This window comes from Apis laboriosa, unplaced genomic scaffold (assembly GCF_014066325.1).
Source record: "Apis laboriosa isolate Shangri-la unplaced genomic scaffold, ASM1406632v1 scaffold13_cov153, whole genome shotgun sequence".
In the NCBI taxonomy this organism is placed as follows: domain Eukaryota; kingdom Metazoa; phylum Arthropoda; class Insecta; order Hymenoptera; family Apidae; genus Apis; species Apis laboriosa.
In genome coordinates, this window is record NW_025221370.1 from 290,324 (window position 1) to 305,007 (window position 14,684).

Here is a 14,684-nt window from a genome sequence, read left to right on the forward strand (position 1 = left end):
TCCACATTTTGTTACACCGTGTTGTCGCGAGACTCTAGTAAGAAACTTTTTTCATCACCTGCACCGTAATCGTATCTACCGAATAAAAATTGGACGAACTAGAGTTGAACGAAAAATAACGTTAAACGCGCTTGATTAAGACGCTGTCAAACAATCACTTCGTAAAGTAGATCGTGATCGCAACAACGCAGTATTTCGTTGGTTTGTACATCGATTAACACATTCATTTACATTCGATGCGAATCTGATCACTACTCGGAAGGTTAATCGTTTGATTTTCCACTTTGGAAATTGTTCCAACTTTAAAGTAGCTAAATTTCGAATACTCGATTACTTTCGATTTATACTTTTGCTCGAGGGCATAAGTTGTAATCACGGATGGATTATTTGTATTCCGAAGAAATACGGAACAAGGTAAATACCGTATTAAAACAGCTTTAACCGTTGGTATAAATCAGGGTGATTTTGCATAAATGCGGTAAAATATGACGTCGACTTTGGCCATCCTTCGCGTAGTAATCTTGCCGGCTTTTAAAATAAAGATAAAGTATATTTTATTTCGTTCCTTTTGTCGTTCGTAGCTTTTTTTTTTTTTTTTAATAAACTGATTTTAAGAAATAGATGGAATCGAGTCAAAGGATGACACAAAGATAACTGAAATGTCCTTTAATGAAATATTCGAAACTTTTTAAACATTCCATCTCCTCCGGATCTATTTATTTTCGTAGGAAAAAAAAAAAAAAAAAAAAAAGGAAAAATTTAATAAAATTTTATTCGTTCAAAGAGAACGAATTACATTTTTGTACCGTAACGAAAGCACCGTTTGAAGAATTACTCTTTTCTCGTCGCTTTTCAACCAAGTAATTACCATTTTCCCTACGAAGGGAGGAATTTTTCCTTGGCCCAAGGTTTTCACCGAGCAACTTTCCCAACTGGGTGCTGTCGAGGCTCGAACAGAATTTTTCCTCATCCGCTCCCAATCCCGAGTAATTCACGTACACGCGACCAACGATCCTCAGATTTCGCCTTCATTCCCCTTCCCCGTCGCGCGGAATTCTCCTTTCGACCTCGCTTCGATCTCGCAGATAGGGGACGGACGGCCTCGAGAAGGTCGAGAGCGCGGTTTCGAGAGCGTGGCCCAACGTCGATGTGACTGCCGCTAGGTCAATAAGCCTCGCTTTCAGCCGGATAAAACGTCCCTTTCTCTGCCGCGCGCGCGATCACCACCGTATACATACATACACGTGCTCGATCGATCGGTATCGGTTACCGGCGGATCGAACGGCGAAACGATGCATCCGGTAATTTGGAGGCCTCCCGCTGCTCCTCTCTTTCCGATCGTCCATCCCTCTCCCCCCTACCTCGAGCTCCTAACCTCGCCTCTCGCCCCGATACGAAAGCGCGAGCCAAAGTGATCCACGCGCCAATGGAAGATCGTTCGCGTGCACGCTCGAGCGGACCAGTGAGCAGGCGCATCGTTCTTCTTCCTACCTTCTTACCTTCCTTCATTTTTAACCTTTCGAAACGCTCTTCTCCCTTCTTCCCTTTATCGCGAATTCACGACCGCGTAAAACCACATTTTACCACCTTCCGTTACGATCTGTAAAGTAAGACGCTCGTTCCACTATTCCTCGACATCGAGTCGAGGATATCGTATCCCTTCAGACGCGATTTAATACGATTACGATCGTACTCTGGAGAGGATATTGGAAAGTGAACGGAGAGGAACGAAGTTGCGCGCGTTAAAGCGTTTACACAAGTTCGTGGTGACCGGTGTAATGGGCTCGCGTGCGAACCATTAAGTGGTCTCCAAGTTTGTCGGACGTTTGCGGGGACAAGCGGATCGAGATTGCTCGCTTTGTCTCTTCCGCTTCGTTCGTATATCGTACGAATCGGGTATTCTTCCGACCGACGATTCTTCCCGCCTACCAGTTACGCGTGGCTCGATTTCGAATGGCCAAAAATCGTAGCCCGTGAAAAATCCTCCCTATAATAAATATACGAATCCAAGGGTTTCGAATCCGTGTACGGGAGAAACGTTGAGAAACGAATGAAGCCGAAGGAAATCTCGATAGGGAAACGCGAACACGTTTAGATTTAATTAGCTCTTCCCTCGTTAATTTCCTTCTACGCTCAGAACAGAGAGAGGAAAAACGATCTCGACGGTAAGATACACGATCGCGATATCGAAAGCCCTCGCGTCGCGGAGATAAATCGTCGAATCGCGCTTTTCATTTTTCCCTCCCCCCCCACCCCGCGATTGGAACTGGAAACTCGTTGTATTCGGGACGATAAGGGAGGGAATCGGTGGCGCGTCGACTAATTAAATCAGCGTTAAATTATTATCCGTGTAACAGGTTCCTTATTTATTGCTGATTAATTTCGCCTCCGACTCGATTGGGGGACGAGGGGAGGCTGCAAAAGGACGAGGAGCAGAGGCTCGGATGGTGGACAAGGGGGAGGAAAAGGGACTCGGCGTGTCCTGACCTTATCTAGCGACGTACGAGTAGCTTGTAACGCTGGTGCAACGTCGCGTAATTATAGTAGACAGGAGTAATTGCTCTCAGGAACTGGGAAGCAGTTGCACGTATATCGATACAGAGGCAAACTCGGACTAAACTCGTCGCGTTGCGCCGTACGAGGAATTGTTGCCCCACCATTTCCATAAGGAACAAATTTCAAAATCTTTTTACCTTTTTACCTATCGCGTGATTTTGTCTGATTTCAGTAATTCGCTTCTTTCGTGCAGACCCAGTTCTAATAGTTTGATTGTCTTTTCGTTCGACGATATATATTTTCTTTTCGATTCATCTCGGATACGCGTAAATTTGAGCGGGGGACGATTCTTCGCCTCGGTTTTGGGAAAGTCCAGGTATCGAGATTCTTGGCGTGCTTTCGCGTTGAAGGAATTGCCAACGTTTATAAGTCGATATAATTCATCGTTTCTTTCGTATTCCTTTGCGACTCGCGCGCAGAAGTCAAAGTGCTTTCTTTCTTTGTTTATAATTACATCGACACGTACGTTTAAATGTTCGATTTAATTCGTACAACTCGACGAGTACAAAGTTTATAACGTCACGTGAAATCAAAATATAAAGTATTAGGAAATGTATGGACAATCCATCCGATAATACGCCCGTATACGCATACGGTTTTAACGTTTTAAATAAATAAATATGTCATAAATATGTGTGTCGCGAAAACGTGCGTTTCTTTTCTTCGTCTTTTTTTCCCATTTTTTATTTAGTACCTAGTATAATAATAAATTTCAGAATTATCTGTTTTTTTTTTTTTTTAATATCTTATATATAAACGGTCGGTACAAACTATCTAAAATATGAAATATAAATAGGATATTGGGAGGGGGATTTAATTAAAAAGCGATTGCACCCAAAGGACTCGGGTAAAAAAACCCCGTCCTATTCATTATCCTTAGCCAAGGTGGCGGACGGTGGTTCTCGTAAATTCCTTGCTCCTTATCCGAAACGCCTAATTTTTTCGCGCGATTCTATTAATTTTACACGAGGATGTTATTTCGAAGGTGGTTAGTTGCACGTGCAGCCTCGCCACGATCATTAATAACGTTTAATCTCCCTTGCGAAAGCGACGTAGGTCGGTCGGTTTCCAAGAGGGGGGTCATTATCTGTCCACGACCACTCTCTAATTCGCATAATTCGGTTTAGGCCCAACATTAGGAGCGACGTTTATCCGACGCTTCTGTACCCATCGCTGCCGGCCCTCGAATTTACGATCGCCCTGCCCGCACGCTCCTCTCTCTCTCTCTCTCTCTCTCTCTCTCTCCTTCCTTCTTCCTTCCTCTCTCTCTCTCTTTCGTCTTGCAAAAATTACCTCCGAGATAATGACCGCGATACGTAATCGGACGGAACCAGAGTTACGAGCCGACGACGCCCCGTCGTTCCACGACCACCGATACCTTCTCCATTCCTCCAAGGCGAAGGGCTTTCCCTTGCGCGAAAGTAGGCGAAAATTACTTGGAATATTTGTTTACGAGATGTTGCTCTGCGAGAAGAAGATCCGTGTTCTCGCTCGTTCCAGTTGTTGCTCGGAAAACGTTGCAATTTACGCCCCTCGTCCGGTAGATGGGTGTTTCGTGTCCACCGTTTATCGTCCGATGGATCGTTCGTTGATTATGCTTTCGGCGAGAGATGAGATTTATCACGAAAGCAAATAGCATTTCGTAAATATGTATTGTTATCGCGCGTTATGCCGTTCGTTTCCGTCTTCGTTATTTAATTATGCAAGCGTTCCCGTTTCAATGTTCCTGAAAACGCCCGGTTCGTCGCAATTTTCATCGTACAATATGTATAATCGTGTACTCGTGGAACGGGTTCGAATTAATCGATCGATTATTTTTCTTTTCCTTTGGAATTATTTTCTTCCTCGTCGAGTACACGGGCAACTGCGTTAACGCGACTCGAATTACACTTTTCCCCGATTCGAAGTGGCGTTTCTCACGGGGGGTGCGTGTCGACGATGGAGGAAACTAAGCTGAGATCAGACGATAGCGACGGTCGAGAGTGGTTCCAGTTATCGATCATCGTGATGGTATCCCCCCTTGCTCGCAGGTGCGCCGTGCCGTTGCGACATCTTTTCTCCATCTTTGACGAAAGTGCTACTTGCTTTCTGCCCCCTCCATTATATATTTTCCTAATAATCGTATCTTTTTGTCGATCAAGAAACTCGGGAATCGTAATAAAAGACGGTATTTGAATTTATTTTCATCGAATATTTCCTAGCGTATTCACGAAAATTGTTACATCTGATAGAAAGTTTTGTTTCGAAAAAATCAATTTTATTTTCGAATAAATATCGAAGAATAATATTTATTCGATGGTAAAATTTTTGATGCTCGATCCGTGAAAACGCGATTTGTCGATTTGTCGCGTTTCATTTTTATCGTAGTACGAGTTCGGCAAATCGCTATATTTTCACGAATATCGCGTACGTCGTTCACGGTATGAAAAATGCAACGGCTCGACGCACCTGTACATACCTCGTTGCACGCTCGTGCGCGTGGGCGCGTGTGGAGAAATGCTTCATCCGTTAACGGACGGATCTTTGAACTTGGACAGACTCGGTTGCGTTCGAACGAGAAGGATCTGATGATTATCGTTAATTATTATTATTATTATTATTATTATTACGAAGCGAAGCCTCGAATCCCTTATCGAACTCGCAATCGTCGAACGAAAATCGCTCGATATTTCATCGGAGATGTTCGCCGCCGATTTTTAATCTACTATTCGTACGCGAGTTCTCCGTTACGTCTCTTCCTCTTACTGTTTCGCTCCGTGGCTGATTCTCTTCGTTAGTCCTGCGTCACGTCGTACAATAATAATATTCTATTGCCAATTATACGCACTCTCTGACGCACGTTACGCATAAGCGTGGCTTCACCGCGACAAACCGTGGACGTATATTGCGTTTAGACATTTCTAGACAGGTTCCATTATACCTTTGACGTGATGGCTAGCCGGAGGAATAATTTCAGAAACCAATTGCGGTTTCGCGTTGTCTCCTTTCTTGCGTGAGATTACCTCTTGCGTCAGAATATGGTAATAATTTCAGTTCGTTCGCCGTTCCAACCCGACGGTGCATTCCCGTCCTATCGATTTTCCGCGCGTTTTCGATAGATTTCAATCGAAATATTTTCTTAAAATCTGAAAAACGAAAGAAAGAAAGAAAAAAAAAAAAGGAATGCAATTAACGAATTAACTTAACGTTCGACGAAAAATATTCGGTGGTTTCTTCCTGAGAAACGTTTCAATTTCCGGAACGCAACGAATCGAAAACTTTAACGGACGTGTCGTTCGATTTTAAAACGTATCGGAAGTGTTTTGAAATTCTCGTTACGCGTTTACCGCGGTATTGATCGAGGGGTGAGGAGACACGTTTTACAGTCAGCAGTGCAGTCTTTATCGATTTCTCGCCACTCTTCTTCTTCAAACGCGCACATTCTTCCCCGTGCGGTATCTTGTCTGCTTTCTTCTTCTTCTTTTTTTTTTTTTTTTTTCTAATCCATCGATATCGAGAAAATTAAGGAGAAAAACGATAATTACGATTTATTTCGCTTCTTAGAGTACGTTTTCTCCTCGATTTTATTCGAAAAAGTTTATATCTTCGCTCGGAATGATGCTCGGTGGTTGAATAACCGCGTGAGACGAGAATGAAAGGAGGAGCCGATGTTCGTAAATGAATCGAAAGAAACGAAACGCATCGGCCGGTGATCTCGTTAGCTTTCTCCACCATTTTCTCTCGACTCGATCGTTTCAAGAAGAAATCCGTCGTTGTCGTCTAACGAATAGGCGACGATAATTGAAATTTGTTTGGCCAAGGAAGGGAATATCTCTCGATCGTTTCTCCTTCCTTCGTTCCTCCATTCCATTTCCGCTGTTTGTTTCCTTCCATACATAGCTCATAGCGTGGAGTCGACGTTCTCGAACGCAAGTTTCCTTCCTTATCCATTTCTCCCTTCGCTCTCCTCTCCTCTCCTCTCCTCGTCCGTGAACGATCCTCGTTTCAGATTCGTGCGATAAAAAACATTGGCTGGAAACTCGAAATTGAAAGTTGAGAGCGAAGCTTTGTTTTGCCTTTACGTAACGACGATTCGATTTAATGCGAATAAAACGGTATTTATCATATTGGACGATGAATCATTAATCGTTGGATAATAGCGAGGCAACCGATGCGGAAATCGGGGAATCACTCGACGAAGATGGTATATTCGTAAAATGGTGGGGTCGAGCGATGCGGATAAATCGTTAAAACGTATTTCGTCAAATTTAATAAGCTTTATTTGAATACGAGAACGTTTCGAGATGTATCGAGTTATAATTTTAAACGGGTCGGGCATCGGAAAAATCATTAATTTATATTTCACGGCCGATGCGGCCAATTATTAATTAGCCGAGGATTTAACGGGCAATTCGCGATGAAGCAGATTTCGCGCGTATTGTTTGCTCGTAATCGATTCGAAAAGGGGCGTCTTTCACCCGAGGAACCGAGGGATAGGGTCAAATTATTCCCGTTCACTCGAAAACGTAGTTTCTACGTTTGGAAGGGTTATATTGTTGGGATGTTTCGCGCAACTAATTATTCGTATCCGCTGGCTGCTGCTAACGAGACGTCGTTAACGCTTTTCTTTCTATCCGGGTGTATCGAAGAAGATTTGACGAAACGTAATTATTTGCTGACGTAAACCATTTCTATATCATTTATTATTATTATTACTATTATTACAAGTGGATTTTTTTTTTCGCTCTATTGTGTCATACAGCATCTTATGCCGGATACAATCGTATCGCATATCGATTTCGATCAAAGTTTTTCTTCCACGATCTCTGTGAATTTGATCGAAATATAGAAATATCTCGCGTGTTATCTAAATACCTCGCGATATTTATAGAAGCAATTATCGTGGAAAATAAACGGGACAAGGTTCGTTGTTATCCGATATCGAACATTTAATCGCGTCACGAAATTCCTGGGAATAATTACCAAATATTGGCGTTTGAATCCGTATTGACTCGTGACTGTTTTTCTATCGATTCGTTTCGCCGAGTATTCGTAACGTTACGAGTTACGCATTAACGCTATAATTGAAGAGAGAAATATTAAACGCGTTTTATTAAACGCGTTTCGTGGTTTCCGTTAAATCGTGACAGGGATTCTTTATTCGAGGCTGTTCGATCTCGTCCAGAGAAACAAAGGCGGATCGAAACATGGTCGGGCTCGTTATTATTTATTTCCGAAAAGTTTGAAAAGTAACGGCAACAGATAAGTAGATTTGCACGTTTGAGAAGAATGGAAAGATAGGAATTCGATGATCGAAATTAATCTTCGCGCGTAATAAACAACGATAATAAAATCGATCGAAAACGATATTCGAAGGCTTAATCGAAACGGAGAAATGAAAAATGATAAATCGATAATAATGATTCGTTCCTCCTCGAAGGTTAAAAAAATGTGAATGATCGAATACGGTTCCCGGTTATCCGTCGAGAAAACGAAATAAATCGGTCGAATTGGATCGGTGGAAGGAGAAATTTTCTAAAACGTTTTCTCCGTTATTGAGTTTACGTACGGTGAAGTCAGCGCAGCCGTCTGTCTCTCGACTATCCATGTTCGTCTAACCGATTGACGCCGACGGCCTTTGATTTTTAAGGAACGTGCTTCTCGCCACGAGATAAGGAATTTTCCGTCGTTACATCGTAGATTCGTGGCGCGCTTCGGACGCTTAATATCGTTCCTCGTGCGCGAGAAATCACGAGTAACAACAACGTAACAACATCGAATCTCCTCGGTTACCTCGAGCCAACGTTATCGTTGTTTCCCAACCTAGTTTTTTTTCTTCTTTCTCTTCTCTGCAACGCTCCGACCCCCCTCTCGTTCACTTTTCCACGAAAAATACTTTTCGTCTAGGAAGGAAGGAATCTAAGAAGAAAAATTGGATTGGCGCGAGAAGAGATTCGCGAAAGCGTCGCGATATTTTATCTTATCTCGAGATATTTCGAATCGGAGGATTCTCCACGAAGGAAGGTGACGAAATTCGGAGAAATATCTATTTCCAAACGGTTGATTGACAGGTTGAACGACTGATCAAAGAACTACAGTTGCACGTTATATATACATATATATATATATATATATATGTAATGGGCGCGACGTTGGAATGTAATTAAGAGAGAAGGCAGAATCGTGTGTCAATTACATTTTGAACGGCCATTCGTACGACTTCCGGCAAGTTTAATTGTCTCTTAATTGTTCGATCATTCGTATTTAGATTACGTGCATGGCGTTTCATTCGATACGAAGGTATAAGATAATGGCCATCGATAACGTTTCCATCTCGACCTTGCCTCGAGATCGATCGATAGAGATCGCCGATATTTGCGATTTTCATGGGACGTGAAACGGCCATTTCTTTCCCCGCCCTTTTTTGATTCCTCTCTTCGAAAATTCCTCCACAATTTTTCTCCTTTTTGTTTTGCTACGAGACGGCGAGAAGAACGAAGCCTTGCCTCTCGTGTAAAAATATCGTTTCAACGTAGAAATAACGGTTTATATTTAACTTGGATACGGTCGAGATGGGGGGGGAAAGATCGATGATAGAAATTATCAATTTTATAAATTTACTCGCGGAATCGGAAATGTAATTATAACGATTCACGTTTTCGCGTTTGCCCGAAGAATTTGCTTTATCGTTTGCGTATCGGGAGAAACCCCCTTTCCTTTTTTTATATCAATACGTATCAATATTCCGGTGCCGTAGGATCGCGCGCTATTGTCGAGAAGCTGGCGATATTTCATTCGCCGGTATGTTGAACGCGCAATAAAAGAATTGAAATGGGACGTAGGTTTGGGCCAAACTTTGATATCGTGCACGCGCAACAAATCGCAATGTTTTCGTATTTAACCGGTTCGCTAGATTACGCGCTTTCAAATCGTATCTTTATTCTCTACGAACGCGTTTCGTAGCGGAATATATTATGGCGAATTCTCATAAAAAATTTATTTTTCGTACGATATTTTTCTCTGCTCCTTTTCTTTCTTTCTTTCTTTCTTTCTTTCTTTCTTTCTTTTTGTTGGAAAATTTCACGACGTACGCGGGGGAAGATCGATAGAATCGTAAAGGAAGCGACGAATTGAGTAAACGATCCTTCGTCTCGAACGCGTGTATCCCGGATAGCCCGGAATGTGTAAACCACTCGCGTTACGTAGTTGGAACGTTTCTCTTCGAGCAAGAACGAAGGGGAAGGTCCACGAAAATGGACGAAACGAAACGAAATATCTGCCATCGTTTGTTACCTTCTCCCTCGAGAATGGACGATCTTTCCTCGTTTGCTGGTCGATTTTTTCCCCCCTCTCGTCTCTCCAACATTCGCTCGAACAATTTCTTTCGAGGGTGAAGGGAAGTTTTCCATACGTATCTCGATTCCTCGACAAAGAAGACTCGTCGTCTAAAATTATATACCGATATATTGAAATGGCCGGACGAAAGATCTCGAATCGATTTCCCTCCCTTCGGGACGGGGAAAAACGATCGAACTTTTCGAAAGTTTCTCAAATTCATCCGACGAGTGAGGAACGAAGCTGAAACTTTGCCAGAGTTATCCCGCTGCGATTTATTCACGGTCAACGGTCGCATCGTTCCCCGTCCTTGAATTCCATCGATAAAAATCCCATTTCGTTTTCCCGCCGTTTCTTTTCACATTCCTTGCCGCCACTTTCGTTAAATGACCGACTGATTTCACATACAATCGCTTATTCATGCGATCCTCATAAATGAATCATTGTGCATTCGCTCGGACTTTATAGGGAGCTACAACAACGTTTTGTCTCAATGACAATTACGCTCGCTTTCGACGCGTATCCGTTCACCTTGCTGGAAACCCCCGACGTTCAAGGACGGACGTTTTAACAGTTTCGCGCCGTTTCTAATTTTTTCCCCCTTCTTCCTCTTCCTCTTCCTCTTCCTCTTCCTTTTCCAACCGGAAACGAAGGAAAGGAGCGATTCCCGCTAATTCCATCGAAATATTAGAATAACTGTTCCAAGAAGTCGACTCCTGTCTCCTTGCGAGACTTGAAATGTCGCTAGATTCGAGGTATGCTCCTCTCTTCCTTCTGTCCACTTTGTAGTTTCTGTCCACGTTACGTTTTTGCCGAGGCGGAAACTCGGCCGAAATTTCGTCGAAGCGAACAAAGTCTAGATAAGAACGAGTAATTAGGATCATGAGGGGGAGAGGGAAAGGAAGCTCTTATCTAGAGGCGGACCGGTATCCTCGACGCGAGGGCGATATGCAAAGCGTTAACCCACATTTCACCGATGCGTAAATATTTTTCATTATCGGTGGAGGAGCAAGTTTCGCGAATACCTCGAATAAGCCCCGAGTGCGTATTAGTCGCTCCGCTCCTTTCCATCCATCTCGTTTTCAACGAAAGTTTGGCGAAGTGAAATTTTACCAGGATCGTGAATACGTAAATGTTGGAATGGAACACAGTTACTCGGGAGGATTTTTACGAAAGGTTACTTTGTGTAGTAAGAGGAACGCGAGATTTCGTTCGTTAACCGAATACGCATCGGTTTGTCCATTGTTTCCGGAGCAAATATCCTTCCAAACGTTCCAGTTATATAAATTACGCGTGGTGGTTGAGATTTCGAGATTTCGCACCCTTTGTTCGTTCCTTCTTGCGAATTTTCGACCGCGTTAGATCTCTCGCTAGTTTTCGTCACCCTTTTTATTCCAAGAAATATTTTCGGATTAAGAGGATACGAAAGGACGACGATTCGATTCTCTACGATCGAAACAACGGAAAGGAAGAAAAAAGGAAACGAGAGAACAACGAGTATTGAAAGTTTGCGAAAGTAGAAGGGATTTTTGATTAGCTGGGCGAGCGAAGGAGGACGCAGGCAATTTCGTTGGAATAATTCTTGAAACGAAACGGTAGGTACGAAAGTGGTAATTTACGAGCTCATCGCGATCGTCAAAGAGGGGAAAGAAAGAAAATTTCCCGCTTCAAAATCGACGTGAAATATATATATATATTCATATTCATATAGTCTTTAATACAAGCGTAGCAGAAAAATTTCGGCTGCATCTTACGTGATTTAACGCCGCTACTTCGTTTCCGAGATCGAGATAAATTTCTCGACAATCCGTTTCTTCTCACCCGTCATATAAACGTTGGCTAATCCTTTCGGAAAGCGATAAATTTCCAAGATCCTTGCTCGACGGTGACGCTCAAGGTTGTCGGTCCTTTTTCAAAATCCTTCCCGTTGATCTTTGTCCCGCTTAGACTCGGACTCCGTTGGTTTTCACGTGTGCGCTTTCCGCGCGGAGTTTTCAAAAGCGAGGCGAAACGCGTTTCCGACGAAATACGAAAGGGAAGGAGATAAAGCGAAATTTGAAAATTGAAAACGTTTGAAAGGTTGGGTTTTTTATTCGTCGCGTTCGGATGCGCTTTTGTTCGGGATGAGGATGGACGGGGAACCGGGAATCGGCATTTACGCGTCTCTTGGCACGTTTCCATCGCGCGCTTCGAAGAGCGAGGAAGATAGCGGTTTCTGGGTGGTCCTTAATTAACTTGTTCCTTTGCATACTCGGATACATCGGAGCGTGACTACTACGCTCGCAAACTTGCTGCCTCGCCGGCGTTCATCGTCGCGTCGAAAATCGTCGTTCTTATCGTCTTATTAGATTTCGATCTTCGCTTCGTTAACGCGTAGAGGTGTGGAAAACGCTTCGATCGCTTCGCCTTTTTTTTTTTTTTTAAGTGTATCGATACGACGAAAATTGTCAGAAAGTTGCGCGAGCTTTCTTCCGCCGATACTTTCTTATATTTTTCTTCATTTTTCTTCTCTCCTCGGAGCGCTCCTCCGTCTGTTTGCGCGGTAAATTAATGTTTCCCTGAAAGGAATTCTCGGGGTTCGTTTAAGAAGATGCTTAAATCGAAAGCTGCGAAAGCCGAGAAATTTAAATATTTTCAAATTCGTTGGTCGTAGCGTTAAAAAATTGATATACGACTTATGGCAAAGTTTTTAACTTCGTCATTAGAAAACGTGCTTTCCAAGCGAATACGATATCTGAACAACGAGACTCGACGCGATTATTATTGTACGTATACTGCTGAAGAGCGTAATTTTAATTCCATCTTATTGCTTTGGACTTCGTTTCGTCTCAATTTCGATAATGATGAAATAAAAAGGAATATCGATCGGACGCGATGTATCGCGAGCGCGTATGTAATCTAATCTAATCGATTTTTGTTGCAGATCGCGAAAGGAGCGGGGAAAGCATGGCCTTCGATTCGACGGGAAATCAAATTGTACGCGTCGTCTGAGATTCCGGCCCAAGCATTCCCACGAAAAAGGTATTAGTTCCTCGAACCGCGTTCTTGGTTTGACTTCAAAGTTGTTCGAGTGGCGAACAAAGAGGAGGAAGAGGAGAACGAAGCGGACGACGAGCAAACAAAAAGGGAAGAATCTTGCCAATTACTGCCGCTCTGAAATAAGGTAACTCAACCGTATTCTCAAATTTTCCACCACAACTTTTCCTATCCATCCATAGTAATTGTCCGTTAAGGGATCGAGCCTTTCCTACGCTTCCAACTTTCCTTTCCTCCTCCCTTCCCCCGCGATTATCGCCATTAACAGCTATCCTATTTCTTTACGCGGATTAACATTTCTTTTACCCTCTCCTCTCCTCGAACGATTATTTTCTCTTTTTTCTTCTTTTTTTCGAAGCAAGTTTAAGGCCTTCTCGAGTTTTAAGGTCTCTTTAAGGTTAGAAGAGAGGAAAGAGGCTTCGAGGTTGACAACTATTGACTCCATTTGTCTCCCTCCCTTGTCCCATGTATCTTACTTTGCGCTAACGTTTCGAACGTGACCCTCCGCCAAGTGCACTTGTGCGCCTCGCAAGGCCTCTCGTCCGTTCGCGTATATACGAATCTCCCGATTTTGCGTGATCCGATCGCGTACTCGAACGATGGAAAAAAAAGTTGTGAGCGATTTTCAATCTTTCGATCGATCTCGAAGGAAAAGAAAAAGAAACGATAAGACGCAAGAGATAACCGGAGATCGATTCGAATTAATTTCACGGTTGTTGCTCGCTTCGAACATCTTTTACCGAAAACGTACGGATTCCTCCCTCGGGATTTATTCAGCATTTTTGCGGCGAGGTTAGCCGGTGTATTCCGGTTGTTAGTTCTCTCTTAGCGCGGTCCAAGTGGCAGGCGAAATGGAGAGCCCTCCACGATCTAAAAATGGTTTCCACCGGCCAGGAAATGCTTGCTGGCAGGAAATATAATAGAGTTTCTCGGGCAAAGGAATCGAGAACGATTCGAGAAGCATTCGCTATTTTCATCGCGCCATCTTTCTTTTCCATATTTCTCGTGCAAATATTTTATTCGCGCGATCTTTGAATAATTTTTAAGATTCGATCTGTGCGTCACCGATCTGTGTCGTAACGATGTACGCGTAAATTTATTATAGCAAAATCTTTTACCTAGACAGATGGCTAGGCAACCTAGATACACGTTCGAACAAATAAATATACTTGGAATCCGTCGATTTACGTCGCAACCGATTTTTATCGCGACTTTTTATCCGTACCGTTTTGATAAATGCTACGCGAAACAAATTTATCTTCGAATAAGATTTACGCAGCGAGTCGCGATTAGATTCGCTACTTGTAAAAACTTGATGTTTATCGGGATATAAAGAATAACGAGTAGACACGTACGTCGATGCGTTTTCGATGTTAAATGTGTCTACTGTGCAACGGATTGAAAGGAACGTGGAGCGAAGAAGGACGAAATAAACGCGCACGTTTCGAATTCTTAGAATTCTCTATTCGTTCGCGACGAAAATTTTTCCGATCGAGGAGATCGATCGCAAACGTAATTGATCGCAACTTGTCACCGCGAAGATAATTAGATTTATCGTATTTAACGAGCGTATATTTTGCACCGGATAGAGATCGTGGATAAAGCCATTAGCTCGTCTCCCTCTGCGAATCTATAGGATAATCTTACCCTTTTATCGTCCACGAGGTAATAATCTTTCGACGATTATCCATCGAATATCCTCTTTCTTTTTTTCTTTTTCTTCCCTCCGATACGAAATTGCGGATATCTCGGAGGAAAGTAGTTTCCATCGTTTGAAA

The 14,684-nt window shown here is 42.9% G+C and overlaps 1 protein-coding gene across 1 annotated transcript in view; it reads left to right on the forward strand.

Annotated features, from left to right (window-relative positions):
* LOC122721013 (high affinity cGMP-specific 3',5'-cyclic phosphodiesterase 9A) overlaps nt 1-14,684 on the forward strand; it is a 99,615-nt gene that overhangs the window by 13,244 nt on the left and 71,687 nt on the right. Inside the window, exon 3 of the mRNA XM_043948186.1 lies at nt 12,794-13,033. The gene's annotated coding sequence lies outside the window, so the exon portion shown is untranslated. The remainder of the gene's footprint in view (nt 1-12,793; nt 13,034-14,684) is intronic.